Source organism: Triticum urartu, unplaced genomic scaffold, assembly GCF_003073215.2.
Source record: "Triticum urartu cultivar G1812 unplaced genomic scaffold, Tu2.1 TuUngrouped_contig_85, whole genome shotgun sequence".
Classification (NCBI taxonomy): domain Eukaryota; kingdom Viridiplantae; phylum Streptophyta; class Magnoliopsida; order Poales; family Poaceae; genus Triticum; species Triticum urartu.
This window is the reverse complement of record NW_024119455.1, coordinates 3,260-18,638: the sequence shown is the minus strand read 5'-3', so window position 1 is coordinate 18,638 and position 15,379 is coordinate 3,260. Positions and strand designations below refer to the sequence as shown.

General features: G+C 50.1%; 1 pseudogene; it reads right to left on the bottom strand.

Moving 5' to 3' along the window:
• Positions 1-1,190: 1,190 nt before the first annotated feature.
• Positions 1,191-4,964, bottom strand: LOC125531946 (annotated as a pseudogene).
• Positions 4,965-15,379: the final 10,415 nt, after the last annotated feature.

Sequence of the window (15,379 nt, the reverse complement as noted above, 5' to 3'; positions counted from 1 at the left end):
AGTGACGGATTTTTTTCCTGAACTTTTTGGTATTGTTCTTGGTGGTTTTCAGGTTTCCAAATCAGGGAGAAGGGAGGGAGATTGCCCGATTACTGGCACGGTTGCATCAATGGCTGGCTGATCACGTATGAAGCTCTAGACCATCCTCCTCCTGGATGAAGAATCGACGGGGAACTTAAAGTGGTTCGTGCTGAATATCGAACCTTGATGAGAAACTTGGTACATAAAATTCAAAGTGGATCGCTATGATGCAATGCATACAAAAGTTCCTAACATCACTTCAGAACAGTATTCCTAGCTGGGGCAGAGTACGAGTGCAAATCGACAGCTCAAATAGTTCATAAATAACAGTGCATGCATGTACGAACCAAAACAGTAGCACTGTTATGTGTTAAACACACTGTTGGTTGCCCAGTATAGATACTACTACTGTCATACAAGTCCATAACTAACTAAAATTCGAAAACGGTGGCAGAATTTTGATACAAACTGACGGTGCCCAGGGCTGAACGTCGCAGTATAAGGGGGAACCAACAGCTTCAGATATAACATAATGGTCACCAAATAACAGTACATGTATGCACAAGTCAAAATAGTAATAGTACAGTTATACATACAGACATACAGAGACCAACAGACAGACCTACCAAAAATTGGGCTAACAAGTTACCTCTTCTGAGCATAGCACCCAAAAAAGAAATACTGACAGAATTTCGACAAAAAAACCTGACAGTGCCAGGCAGAACTTCGAAAAAGAAATACAATGGTATAGCAGCCCATAGGTGAACAGAAGTGCAGAATACAACTACTGATTAGTCAAACAAGATCTCTTTCTGGGGATAGAAACAAATGATGGAAAATAGTGTTTGCCGCGCTTTCTGACTACTGATCTCGCAATTCAACATGGCAACAACTTTCGTGTGGCAACATCACAAAACAAACATGGCAATACCAATTGTTGATACTGGTGGGTCTTGCAAGACAATAGTTCTACTCCAAGTGATCTCTCTTTCCGTCAGTCTGTCCATGCTTGAAGGATTCTGCAAGGAAGCCATGCACGATCAACACCAGAAGAAAGCCAAACTACAATGATGAGGCATGTATCCTTTTTCCGTCAAAATAAATATTAGGGGTACAATATCACCAACCTTTGCAGACAGCATATCTTCCGAGTCTTTGGGAATAGTAGTTCAACCTTTGCAGATATATTTCCATGTCTTCGGCTTCAGCAACATAGGCTCTGCATGGATTATTAATGTAAGAACTTACACTTCAAGGAAAATCATGAAAGAAATGACGAAATTAGATAAAGGAATATTTAACTTGCTCTGTTTTTCTGTCGTACTACTAGTGAAGTTATTATCATTCTAACTAGCACATGTAACACCCGCTAGCAAGTAGTAATAGAGAAGGTAATTGCTGTGTGCTTACTTCCATAAAGATGCGCATCTATGTGCACCCACTGGATGCCACCCAGGCGTTGCTGCAGACTTCCAGGGAGCGTCTTCATATCAGGGCAGTCTCCAATGAGAAGATGTTGGAGAGACGAGTATGCTTGTGGCACATCCGGTAGGGATGACAGGGAATTGCAGTACATAAGCTGGAGGTACTCCAAGGATTGGAGCTCGGGAGAGCGGGTTTCCAGAGATGCCAACCGACCACAGTTAACAATGTCTAGTCTCTTGAGGGACGGGGGAATATAGAGGACCCCTGTTAAGCCATGACAGCTGTACAATGATAATTCTTCTATACTGGATGACCCTTGATGAGTCGATGATACTGACTGTCCCTGTTGCTGCTTCCTGCCGGATGTGGAATCGAGCTTACTGCAATTATAAATGTAAATTGTCCTGAGAGATGCAGGGGCGTTGAAGAGCTCAACCAAGTTTCTACAACTCCGTATAGTCAGAGTCTCTAGACGTGGCAGGAGTTGACTGGTTTCTGATGATGTTGATTGCTCAGCAGAAGATTGTGCATATCCAGTCAGATTATTGCATTCCTCAATCCAAAGCTTCCTCAAGAATACCAATCCTTCGAACAATTTTTCTGGCCAGTGGATGAGCGTATGGCACCTCGCAATTGACAAATCTTGAAGGTGTACAAAGCATGCACACAGCTCTGTTACACTTATACCTGACTTAAAGTCACTTAACACCAAAACTTCTAGAGGAAAGTCTTGATAATTCCCATTCTCCTTGATGTTCACCACTTCCCTCAAACTATTCTCAGCCCCCGTCGAGGTTGTATCTGTACTATGTTCAATGCTAGTCAGTCCTAGATTGGTCAATGAAGTCATATGTCTCGCTACCCACAGGAACAACTCTACCTCGCCTCCTTCCATGTCCAGTACACTGAGCTTTGGTGATTTAGCTATAGTTGTCAACTGTGGACATCCAACAATACAAGCATTCTCGAGGTTAGGAAAAGTCGGATGTCTTGGCAATGCTGTCAACTTCTGACAGCAAGTAATATACATTTTCTCAAGCCGGGAAACATTGTCTCTTCTCTATCCATCCCATTATCTATTTCCCACCATCTCTCCAAACAGAAAAGATCTTCTAGCATAAGGTTCTTCAGATTGGGAAATGTGAAGGATGTATCGATGTCACGGTTGAACAACCATTGCAGTTTTTCACATTTGACAAGATGGATCTCAACAATATTTTGCAACATTGCCATCCATGTCGGGGAGGTGATGGCTGTATAGGAGTGTATCCTTATAGCCTGCAGCCCATCACGAGGTTTGAGTTTCTCGAGCACTCCTGCAGCACCCTCGTGACTTTTTTCCTCAACAACATTATCCGATCCAAAGGTCCATCTTAATGTCAGTTCTCTTAGTTCCTTCTTCATGAGGTTTGCTATTTCTGCATCTTTTTCTGTTACGTTCTCTAGATGATTTAGCTCTAGTTGACCACAAAGTTTTAAATTCTTGAGCTCTGCAACGTTACTACAATTAGAGCCACTACCTGCTACAAAACATGTAAGTGTCTGTAGGGATGTGAGTTTTCCGAGGTCTCTAGGCATGCTCTCCAGCTTTGGGCAACCATGAGTGTAAAGGTGACGGAGGGCAGCCATATACTTCATTTGTCTCGGAAGTGTTTCAAGGCGTATACAGCCAGAGAGGTTAAGCGTTTGCAGGTTGTAAAGAATGCTAATATCTCCAGGAAGTGCTCTGATCCAACTTCCTGAAAGATCTAGGTACCTCAAGTGATGTAGATGCCTTGGTTTCAGAGGAAGTGAACTGAAACGTAGTTGTAGTGCTTGCAAAGAGCTAAATTTTGATATATGTTTCAATGGAATATCCATACCATCATCACACAGAAGAGTTTGGATAGCTGGAGAGTTGTTCTCTAGAGAACTATCCAATTTTCCTTCAGGGTCCTTGCATGACAAAAATAAATGACGAGCTGTGTTTGGAAGCCACTCACTCTGACTTGTTTCCTCAGTTGCGACAACAGATCCAATCTTGCCTGGTTCATCACTTGCCAAGGCACATTCTTTCCCCATTACAGAAAGTGCAACATCATGCATAAGATCGTGGATTTTACATGTAGTTCTGGAATAAAACAACCCTGCTGTATTTAACGCTGTGGTCAGTGGCTTTGATTTGTTCACATCTTGAAAGAATGACCTTGAGGCGACAGTTCACGGAAAATCTGTTTGCCAACAGTTTCAAGAGGAACTTGTTGTTCCTGGATGAACCCATGTGCAATCCATAGTTGGATCAGCTTGTCCACATCAATCTCGTAATCTTTGGGAAATACAGCACAAAAATTAAAGCATTGCTTCATATATGATGGCAAGTCATTGTAACTGAGCTTGAGTATTGGTAAGATTCCTGTCTCCTCGGTGCAAATGTTACTTCTTTTTGATATAGTCTCCCACTCTTCCTTACTGGTCTTGGTACACAGTACGGAGCCTAGTGCTGTTGCAGCTAAAGGAGAACCAACACATCTCTGCACAATATCATCAACCATACCCACCAACTCGGTGGGCCTTTTCTCTGCCTTCTTGAAATGACTGAATGCTATTGTCTCGATGATTTTCTTTATGAATTTATCTTCCAAACCTATGAGATTATAAGCTTTAGCAGTATCCATCACGAGTTGTTGTCAAGACCGCACTACCAATGCCACCATGTCGAAGGCAGGCCTTGAGCTGTCTCCAAAACTTAACCTGCCGTGCCCAGACATCATCCAATACAAGGAGGTACCGTTGCCCGCTCACTACATTCTGAAGAACATCAAGTGGTGTCTTCTTGGATGTGGCTGCTTCTTTTCCATCATCCATCTTCTCAGGAGCTTCTTTAACTATACATGTAGCTAGAGAATCCACATCAAAGCAGTGAGAGGCACACACCCATAGCAGCAAACCGAAATGCTTCCGAATGGCAGGGTCATTGTAGACAAGTTGTGCTAACGTGGTCTTGCCCTGACCACCCATTCCAACGATGGGAACAACTGTAAGATCTGCATTGTTAGCTTGCCCAACTAGTCTACTAACAATTTCACTCTTATCATTGGCTCTGGATTCATTGATGATTTCCTTGATTTCCTCTGGGTCAGCCATAGCATGATTCGTCCACCGCAACTGACTGGATACCGGCGGTTGTTGCTGATACTTAAAGCCAAAGGCGTTCATTTCGGTCACAAGGATATCGATGGCGTGCACAATCTTGCAGAGCTTTCTTCCCATCCTGTTACGGAATACGAAACGGTTGTGTGTGGGAAAGAGTTTACCACATCGAAGCCAAGCTCCTTGTAGTGTCCCTCCTTTTTGGCCTTACGACGAAGCGCCTCATACTTGAACTCATCGAAGACTTCATTCGCCTTGTAGGCCACCTTCTTGATGGCCTCGAGCCAGGCCACTGCCCCTTCCCTGTGGGCTGCTGCCTGCTCAGCATCAGTGATGACATCCAGGATGGCAGGAAGTTTGCGCTTCAGGACCTCATGTTGCTTCTCCATGCCCTTCATCACCTTGTACTGGTCGAGGAGGTAGTTGGACACCTTGTCCATCACGATTTTGACTAGTGGTCCAACCACCATGGTGGGCACCACTGCGGCCATTGGAGCACCAAGCGCTCGCAAGACCACAGAGAAGCACGAGTGCAGTGCAATGTGGAGAAGAGATGGTGTAAGCAAGATGCGATTGCTTTCAGGGAGAGGTACAAGTAGAATGTGTTTGGTTTCATTGATTGGTTCCATCAACTACCGCAGCATAGAAACAACAGTTGCACAACTACACTTTATAAAAACTGCACTTTGTTTTCTCAGCATTGTTGTGCCTGATGACAGCTTCGCCAATACCTTCTAACCATCTTCAGTCAAGGTGTGGCATCGATGTCCCCGCCAGGCACTTGCTTAGGAAAAGCAGTCACAAATGTTAACCCGCAAATGGCAAACATAATGGTTTTGGAAGCATATAAGTTATGGCAGAAAAAATATCCAATGGATATATGCAACTGTTCCACTATCTAGAGAAATGTTGCCGTGTTGCATCACTGTGCACGTAATAAGCAAGATTAATGTGCAGCAATTTGATGCTTACCGATTTAATAATAAACAATACTAACGAAAGGGACGACGCGAGTAATATATTATTTGTACTTGTGCTAATTAATGGATGCGCCTATAAGACAAACCATTTTTTTCCAGTTCATTACAAACGCTAATGCAAGAATTAAGACGAGACTCTGTATATTATCAACACTCAATGTGGTGCTGCCAGCATACGAAAACAATACTGTGCGAGTAGTATATTGCTTGTGGTTGTGCTAATGCGGCCACCCGGCTACTTATAAGATATCCACCTTTTCCTGTCCATTTACAAACGCTAATGTCCACTTTTTTCCCTGTTGGGACAAAACACTTTGATTCAAGCACATGTAATGCAATGCTCACAGCATTACAAAGTAGCAAAAAAAAAGAGAGAGAGGAGATTTTAATATGGGAATGAACATCGATTTTGCCAGCACCATCTTGGAAGGAGATCAGAATGGTACACGGGACAATTTTCTAACTGCACTTTTTTTCTTTTCTTTTACGAATACGCACACAAACTCATGAAGAAGTAAAGAAGTACATAGGACGACAAAGCACTGCCGGAAACACCAGATACAAATAGTTAAATCCAGACTAGTGCTGCATTGACATGGGTGACATGGTTTTGGTTTTAGAAGCAAAAGTTACAGCAAAAACACCAATGGATATATACAAATGTGCTGCTATCTTGATAAGTAGTGTGTTCTTTACAAATGCCAACACCAGTACACTACTACCGACATTCAACAATGTGATGCTTTCGGCTCACCAACTTGATAAACAATACTGTGAAAGGGCAACAAACTAACAATTTTTTGTTCGTAGTTGTGCTAAAGCAGCCAGTTGGCCTACCTACTAGCATCAGATAACCATTTTTCCTGTTCGTTACAGACGCCAATGACAGAAGACAAGCGACTCCATGTATGACCAACCACACTTGATTCCAGCACAAATAATTGTAATGCTCACAGCATTACAGAGTAAAACAAAAGAAAAGAAGGGGGGGAAAAGGTGCTTTCAATATGGGGAATGAAAATTCTTTTATTTCAATTTTCTTGGTATGCGATGCAGATGAGCAGTATGTCACTACTGTAAGAGGTTTCAGAGTACTGATGTCTTACCCGAGCCCGCCGGAGAGCTCCTCCTGCGCTCCGTCCCGCTCTTGGTCACTCCACGACGAGAAGCGGAGAGGAAGGAAGACGGTGGCACCGGACGACGGGGAAGGGACGGCCACCGATGTGGCCTGGCCTTGAGGAGGCTCTGCCCCCTCCCTCTCCGCCGCATCCTATTTTTTTTAGAACGTAGACGCTAGGAACATCCGGCTTTAAATTAATAAAGCCCACAACTTAGGCAGCGTAACAGAGAAGTCTTAGAACATCGAAACGAGCATGGAGGCTCAGGCCATGCGTACGCGAAGGCACGAGAAGTTTAGAACAGGCCAAAGGAAGTACGCAGCGAGTCTATTACAGGCCAAAGGCCAGAGCATAGAGCACGCAGGCTCGCTCGCGAGACAAAAGATCCACTTCACGACGTAGAAGTGGCGGATGGCTCACTAGCCAAAACGTAGCCTGGCGAAGACAATCTTGAGCTTGTTTCATTTTTAGCATCCTTGCGCCTCGCCAACGGACTCCACTGCTGCAGTAGAAGGTTGCATTTGTAAATTATGTTAGCAGGATGAGATGGGAAGATTCCCTCGATTGCTAGTTTGTTCCTAGTTAGCCAAAATAGCCCATGCCAAGGCCTCCAGCAACTCCAAAGCACACGCTTGTTGCCTCCTTGCACCGAGTCAACTATGGCCGCGAGGTCAAGCCGAGCGAGGGTCCCAGGAGGTGTTGGCCGCTGCACGGACGACACTCCAGGCAAAACGCGCCAGGGGGCAGCGGAAGAAAACGTGATTCGCATCTTCCGTGACGTTACATATCGCACAACAGCCGGTCGACGGGCCGTTGCGTTTGCGACGTTTGCCGACGTGGGCAGTCTATTGTGGAATAATTGCCAAAAGAATACCTTAATCTTAAGCGGAAGGCGCGAGTTCCACAAGCCCTTCGGCACCTGGAAGGACGGGCCCTGGCACAGCCTACGGTAAAGAGACTTGACCGTAAACTTGCCGGACGGGGTGAGGGCCCAGGTGACCGTGTCCGCGGAAGTAGACAACGACACCGAGTCGGTGAGGCCAAGCAATTCCTCTAAGTGTGCTTGTTCTGGCCCAGTTAACTCTCTATGAAAATGGATCGCCGGAGGGGTGGCGGTAAGTGCCGTCACAACCGTTTGCTCCGGGTTGACAGCCAGAGCGTAAAGATCCTGGAATTGGGACCAGAGAGGTTGCGATCCCACCCAATGATCGAGCCAGAAGCGGACTGAGCGGCCGTTGCCAATAGCAAACTTGGCTCCTAGGGCGAAGGCCGGGCGTACCGCTTGAAGATCATTCCAGAAAGGTGAGCCCCGCGCCGTGCCCTTGAAAAAGTTCCCGTTCGGGAAAGTATTTAGCGCGCAACTAGGTCAACCCATAGACCCGTCGCCCCCTGCGACAGCTTCCAAATCCACTTGCAACATAAGTGCAATGTTTAGGATTCTAGTATTTGTGATCCTAGCCCCTAGGTCTTTGGGACGACACACCGCATCCCATTTAACCATATGGTACTTGCGTTTTGGTCCCGCCCCTTCCCAAAAGAAACGGGACCTGGGTGTGTCCATCTTGGCATGAACCCCTTCTGCCAGGAGGAATAGAGACCCATCGCGAATTGCGGCAGCGAGGAAAGGCTCGCATTCGTGAGCACCAATCTAGCTGTCAGAGGAAAGGAACTTCCCCCTCCAAAGACAAACCCGCCCTCCCACCTTGGTCCAGAGCGGAGCCCATCCGTCGATCGTGATGCGTTTGGCATCCAACGGAGACCCAGGTAGGTAAACGGAAGTTTGCCTAATTTGCAATTGAGCAGGTCCGCAATACGCCTGGCCTTCTGACGCCTCCATCCCCATAGCATCACTTCACACTTGTGGAAGTTGATTTTGAGCCCTGACATGAGTTCGAAGCTAATCAGCAAGGCTTTGACCGTGGGCCCACACTGTGGAGGTCGGCTGGAACAACAATAGTGTATCATCCGCGTATTGTAAGTGTGAAATCCCCCCTGGGATGAGGTGTCCCAACACCCCTTTTATGTGACCTGCCTCCGTTGCTTTCCGAAGCATAGCTGCCGAAAGCATCAGCAACAAAATTAAACAAGATCGGCGACATGGGATCACCCTGGCGTAAGCCACGCTTGTTCCTGAAGAGGTGCCCTACTTCTCCATTCACCGAGACCGCAATTTGGCCCCCCGAGACTAACTGCATGACTCTGTGCACCCACATCGACGAGAAGCCTCGACTAGTGAGGATCTGTCTGAGGAAATCCTCAATTGACGCGGTCGTAAGACTTCTCGAAGTCTAGTTTGAGTAAAATCGCCGGTTCGTGCGTGCGTCTAAGCTCGTGAAGGGTCTCTTGCAGCGCTAACGGCCCCTCCAAAATGTTTACCACGAATGAACGCAGATTGAGAGCGACTAATGGTGCGGTGGGCGATCGGCGTGAGCCTAGTGGCGCAACCTTTGGCACTGATTTTAAAAGGAACGTTAATGAGCACAATTGGTATGTACTGTCGGATGTTATCCACGTGCCAGACACTTTCGGTATTAACGAGAGAACACCGTAGTTTAGCCTAGCTATGTCCATGAAACCACACATGAAGCCGTTGCACATATCGTATATGGGATCGCGCAACAATGGCCAAAAGTGTTTAAACATCGCCACCGACCACCCGTCCGGCCCCGGAGTCGTGTCGGTTTTCATGCTTTGGAGTGCATCCTATTTCCTTGGGGAGAAACGCGAGCCCCAGCTCTTCGTTCTCACTCTCTAAGACCTTTTGGGACGGGAGCCAAACGTCCGCTCGCAGACGTGCGCGTTGAGCCTCGTCGGTCCCCATCATGCGAATATAGAAGTCGTAGATGTTGCTTCTCCCACACCTAGAGGATCTAAGCCACTTTGCCTCAGCGCCACCCGTCAGGGCCCACTCTCCGTAGTTCGGCATTACAGGCATAGACGTGGAATATTCCTAGTTTGTTCGCATCGCCTTTGAGGTGTCCACCTTGAGGCCCTCCCTCGCCTACCAATATTCCTCCTCGGATCGTAGCAGATCTTCGACTTGCCCTTCTAAGGCATATCGGTGCGCCCATTCTTGCTCAGAGAAAGGGCGCGAGTCTGCTTGGATATCGAGGAGTGCTACCTCATCAAGAAGCCTCGCCCTGAGGACTTTGTCGTCACGCCCCTGGTCCGCACCCCACCCCTTTAGGCTTGCGCGAAGGCGTCCCCCGACCACGATCCAGAACTCCATTGGGCCGCGCTGCTGGCCCGTGAGTTGGACACATCGCAACCATCTTTCCCTAAAGATGGTGTCGAAATCAGGGACCTCAAACCACGCGGTTTCGAAGAAGAAGCGCGGGCTGCGTCGAATCCTATCTTCCCCTGAAGATAAGATGAGGGGAACATGGTCCGATCCAATCCTTGTTTCTGCAAGGAGCGAACATAATGGGAACACCACTTCCCAATCCGGAGACATGAAAGCACGATCCAAGACGGATCACACCGGGGCTAATTGCTTGTTAGTCCAAGTAAACCTTGCCCCAGTTCTTGTCACTTCCCTAAGTGACATAGACGCAATTGCGTTATTGAACATGGCCACCCTTGGTCAGTTGATATTGTCATTGTTTTTATCAGCACCCGAACGGATCAAGTTAAAGTCGCCACCCACCATTAAAGGGATTTGGGCTGCTGATACTGCCAATACCTTGGCTTTGAGTTCTCCCAAAAACTCGACCGAGCATGAGTGATTTGCTGGTCCGTAGACTTGCACGATCACGAGCTCGCGAAGCGAAGCTCTCACGCGGATATTGACAGCAATGAAAAAGGTACCGACCTCCTAGATCAGCACCTCATACGTGGCGCTGCAAAAGCCGAGCAGCATGCCACCCGAATGGCCATTTGCCGGGCTATGGTGCCAAACAAAACGCTCTAGGGGATCTATGGCTAAGATATCTTGGTGGCGAAACTCAGATTTAATCGTTTCCTGAAGCCCTACGATATCTATCGCTTCTTTCCTGATATATTCTCTTAATTGGGTACGCCGCCCCAAGTGGCCGAAGCCACGAATGTTCCAAATAAGCGCATGCATCTAGATGACGCGATTTCATAGGCGCACTCCCCTGGAGGTGATCGCCTTGGCCACGCGCCTCACCTTGCCGCAGCGAGGCGAGGGAGGAGCAGCAACCCCTGTTGTTGTCTCCCCTTTGGGCCGGAGCGTTAGCGACATCAAGGGCTTAGCCTTGACAGCCAAACGTTTCGCGTGTTGAGCAGCCGCCGCTGCCAGCACCGCCTGCGCCATCTCCTTCGCACGCACCAACGAGATGAGCTTGCTCACCCTGCCCTCACCCATCGGTTCCACCCCACTTTCCACCAACACCTCGCCCAAATGATCGTCCGAAAAGGAGTCCAGAATCGAAAAACAGGGCAAGGGGTTACCTGAGGTTTCCAGATTCTTCTGTGCTTGGAGGGGTTGGGCGCGTTGAAGCGACGACATGTTTCCTTGGGCGCCCTTGGCCCGCGCACTGACCCGCACGGGAGCCGCCTGCCCCTCCACTACGGCCTTGGAACGGTTGGCCTTCGGGAAAGGCACCGTCTTGGACGCCTCCTGAGCGAGCAGGGCGGGGTTGGGCACAGCCAGAGCCATCACCGTCTGACGCGGCGTCGCCGGAGCACCCAGGAGCTCCGCTGCACGCCCGGCCTCCGCGCTAACCTTGCGCATGGCCACCTTCTTGAGCTGCTTCACTGCGCCTAGCTTGTTGGTGCTGCGGCCGCCTTGGGACGGAGAGCGCGAGAGATAGGCAGCGAGTCCACGGACACCGCGATAGGAGTGCGCGCCTCGCCCAGCGGCTCCACCATTTGGTCTGCGCCGGCCACCGCCTCCATCCGCACCGGGGGGGACGTGACCGAACCCAAGTTGGAGCCGTACTGGTTCGGAATAGATAGTTCCAGCTCCATGGACCTCCCTGCGAGTGGATGCTCCATCAAAGGTAGCTGCGCACGATTCGCCGCCCCGCCCTTGTCAGTGATGCCCAGCTTCTCCCACGCCGTGTGTCGATGGAATCGTCCTCCATGCTTGCATCTAGCTCCTTGTCGCCATCCTTGTCGTTGTCGCGCCCTACCCCGTCCGGGCCCTTGCCATGGTTGGGAGAAGGGGGATTTGGGGAAGGCAGGACTGGCACCGCGGTTTGCTCCGGGGGAAGCTCGGGCTCGATGGTGATGTTGAAGCCCTCCCCGTTGAACCAAATCTGGACCAGTCCGCGAAGCTTGCGAGGGTTGCGACAAGCAAAACGCATGCGGACCGGCCCCAGACGGATCAACGACTCCTCGTCGACCAGCAGGGGACGGCCGAGCATAGTGGTGGCCACCATGAGCTGGTCGGAGCGCCGCTGCTTGGGTGGGACACCGCCCAGCTTGACCCACACCTCCGGCATCTCCATTCCCTTGGGTGCGTCGAGGACCGCGTCACGGATATCCACCATGAGGTTGTTGAGGGAGAGGAAAAGTTTGCCGCTCCTCGTTGCCATCCTGAGCATCGCCGGATCTGGGAAGACCACCGTGAACGCCCCACCTTCCAGAGGAGAGATCTGCCAGTCCCACACGCCCTCGAAAAGGTGAGGCAACTCCACTTGAAGGATCTCTTGCGTGAGCGCACCGGAAGGCATGGAGAGCACCGCCGTGTTGGCCCCCAGCTGGATCTGCGGCTCCTCCCGCGCATCATCCGGGTACTGGAGGCAGAAGAAGCCCTCGCCGGAGATGGCGTGCCCCATGGTTTGGAGGATCAGAGGCTTGCCGCGGGTCGGGCACTGCGCCGAAGTGTGCCCCTCCTTGGTGCACACCACGCAAAGGGGCTTGAAGGTGCACATGTTCTGAAGTGGCTGTGCGACCGCATCTGAAACACTCCGGGCCGTCGGCTTCTTCGATGGGGATTGGCTCCTTCTCCGTGCCCTTGGACGAGCCCGGCGCCTCAGATCTGGGCGGGAGGGAGGCTTGGAGGCCGCCGCCCCCGCTGGCTTGGACTTCTGCTTCTTCGCATGGGGGTCGCCGCCCGCGGTCGCCGCCCTGCGATGGTTGCCGCCCCTTGCGCTTGAGCTCGAGGCTGCGTTGCTTGTACTCAGCCTTCTTCTTCTTCTGTCTTTCGTGCTCCTTGAGCCACCAGGCGGGCGGCGGCTCCCATCCACCCTCGTCGTCGGCCCGGCCACGGTTGCGGTCCCGCGGCGGCTCCATGGGTGGCTTCTCCCTCCTGCGGTCTTGCTTGGATCCCATCGCCACTACTTCCGCGAAGGAGTGCAGCAATGGAGGTGGGGAGAGGAGTGGGTGAGAGAAAGCAGGCGGAGTGGCCGAAGCGCCGCACCTCCGATTTGGAGGCAGGAAACCCTAACAAGATGTTTAGGGTTCCACGGGGAATCCAGAGCCATTTATATGGCCGCGCAGGACTGGGCGGCGTGGGCTGGGCTGCCTCATGTGGGCCGGGCTGGGCCCTGAGAGCGGCCACGTTCCCCTGCGCCACTAGCGCATCATGAGACTGGGCTTCCGCCCGCGTCTGCCCCATAGATGGGCCGTCAGCCACCCTTGCGGTCTAGCCCAGGCGAGCCCCAGGCGGGTCCTCCCCAACCCTAGGACGCACCGTGCCAGGATCCGCCAGCGCCGCCGCCGCCGCTGCGGGGGTCGCCCGCACCGAGCACGGCAGGTCCAGCGCGTGCTGCAGGAGCAGCCCCACGTCGGAAGCTTCAGGGTTGCCACGCCCCTCACGCCCCGGCGTTGTGCACGGCGCCCTGCCCGCGGCCGGCGCAGGCCGCCTCGAACCACGGCCTCCGGGCGCAAAAGCACGCCGGCGCCCGGCCTTGAAGGTGCCCCCAAGCTCCTCAGCCCGCGACACGAAGTCGCCAATGGAGCAAGCCGCACGGCCGCCTGCCCCTGACCCCGCCGCGTCGCATACCTCCGCCTCCTCGTCGCCGTCTGACTCTTCCTCAGCCAGAGCCCAAAAGCGGCTCCCCGACCACCTTGCCACGCCCTGGGGAGGCACGGCCGCCCGCCTGGGCACCGGTGAGACTGCCGCCGACCAGCCCCCTGCCGAGACCAAAGCGCCGTCGCCGTGGTCGCCGGGAGCGAGTCTCTGCGCGGAATCGCCTCCACCATCGCCTGGGACGCCCGCAGCGCCTGTCCGTACAGGAGCCGTTGGGAGCGCCATCCTCACCAATCTCGCCAATCACTCTTAGCCAAGGGATCGCAGTCCAAATCCCCACATCCTCTCCTTACAGCTCTGCCGCCAAACCTCGAAAGATCCCAACGCGATTGCTCAATCCTCCAGCCCCACACGGTCACTGAAAATCCGGCGTGAGAAGAACGGAATGGCTTCGAGGATGCACGGCGAGGAGGATTCCGGCCGGCGCTCCGTCGAATTTGAGGATAGGGATTTCGCTCGGAGAGGATGAGCAGGTAGTGGGCTTTTTTTCTCCTCCAAGGGAATGGCGTGCCTAACTTCTATTTGGCGCCCTTAGCGCCCGTTATAGTGTTTACCACAAACCGGCGCATAGCCCGCTCCTTCGTCGGCTTAGGCCCATTTAATTTTTTCTTTTATTCAACCTTCAAAAAATAGGCGAGTCAAGCGCTGTTTTTGAACTGTCGATCCTTTGGTTTAGTTCCAACTATGAAAGCTCACTTGCTTTGCCCAGTTACTTCTTTTCATGTTGTTCTTCTTTTTTTCTGTTTTGTCTGGCCATTTTTTCTTTGGTTTTTTTCCTTTTTCATTTGCTTTAATTCGTGAATTTTTTAAAATTCGTGAGCATTTTTTAAAATCGATGATTTTTTTTTAAAATTCTCAAACTTTCTAGAATCATGAATTTTTCAAATTCATGAACATTTTCTTCAAATCCATGAATACTTTTTCTTATATTCGTGAACTGTTTTTTAGAATCATGAACTTTTTCAAATCAATGAATAGGTTTTCAGAATCATGAACATTTTCTTAAATTCATGAATTTTTTCAAATTTGTAAACATTTCTTTAAAATCCATGAAATTTTCTTAATTCGCGAACTATTTTCAATCCGTGTTTTCTTTAATCCATGAACCTTTTCTCAAATGCATGAATACTTTTTCAATTTGCAAACTATTTTCAAATTCATGATTTTTTTTTGAAATCGAGAACTTTTTTCAAAGCAATGGATGCTTAAACTTTTTTGACTGATTGGGCCTAACCCAAATCTTTTGGTTACTTGGTAAGGCAGCTTAATGTTTAATGCAGGCTTGTCCGTGAGCAGGTTGACCTGATTGGTGATGCAGTGGGTGGTCATCTGCATCATACTTGATCCCAGGTCCATCGGCTATTGTCTGAAACCAGTTGCATCATATACGCTGTCGCATTTGTCTGACGGTGTAATGTCTCTCTGTACACAGACGAATGCAGTGGACTCTTCGAGATTGAGGGCACCAATGATCAACAGAATGCAGAGTCCGTCCATCGACAAGCAGGTTGAGGTCAGGATCACAGAGGAGTACAACCGGAGACACCGTCGTCGGCGGCCTCTCATGGGGACGCTCAGTCTGCCGTAGGTCTGAAAATCAGAGATCATCTCTGAAATCCACTATCCGCTAAAAGCTTCAATCTCTCTGCTTTATTGGACTGCAGTTAATTGATCATCGTATCATCTCATTCTATAATGTAAACATTCTGTTTTTCCTAGTACTAAAGAAAGAACATTATGAAATTCTGTTCATTCTGTTGCAAGCA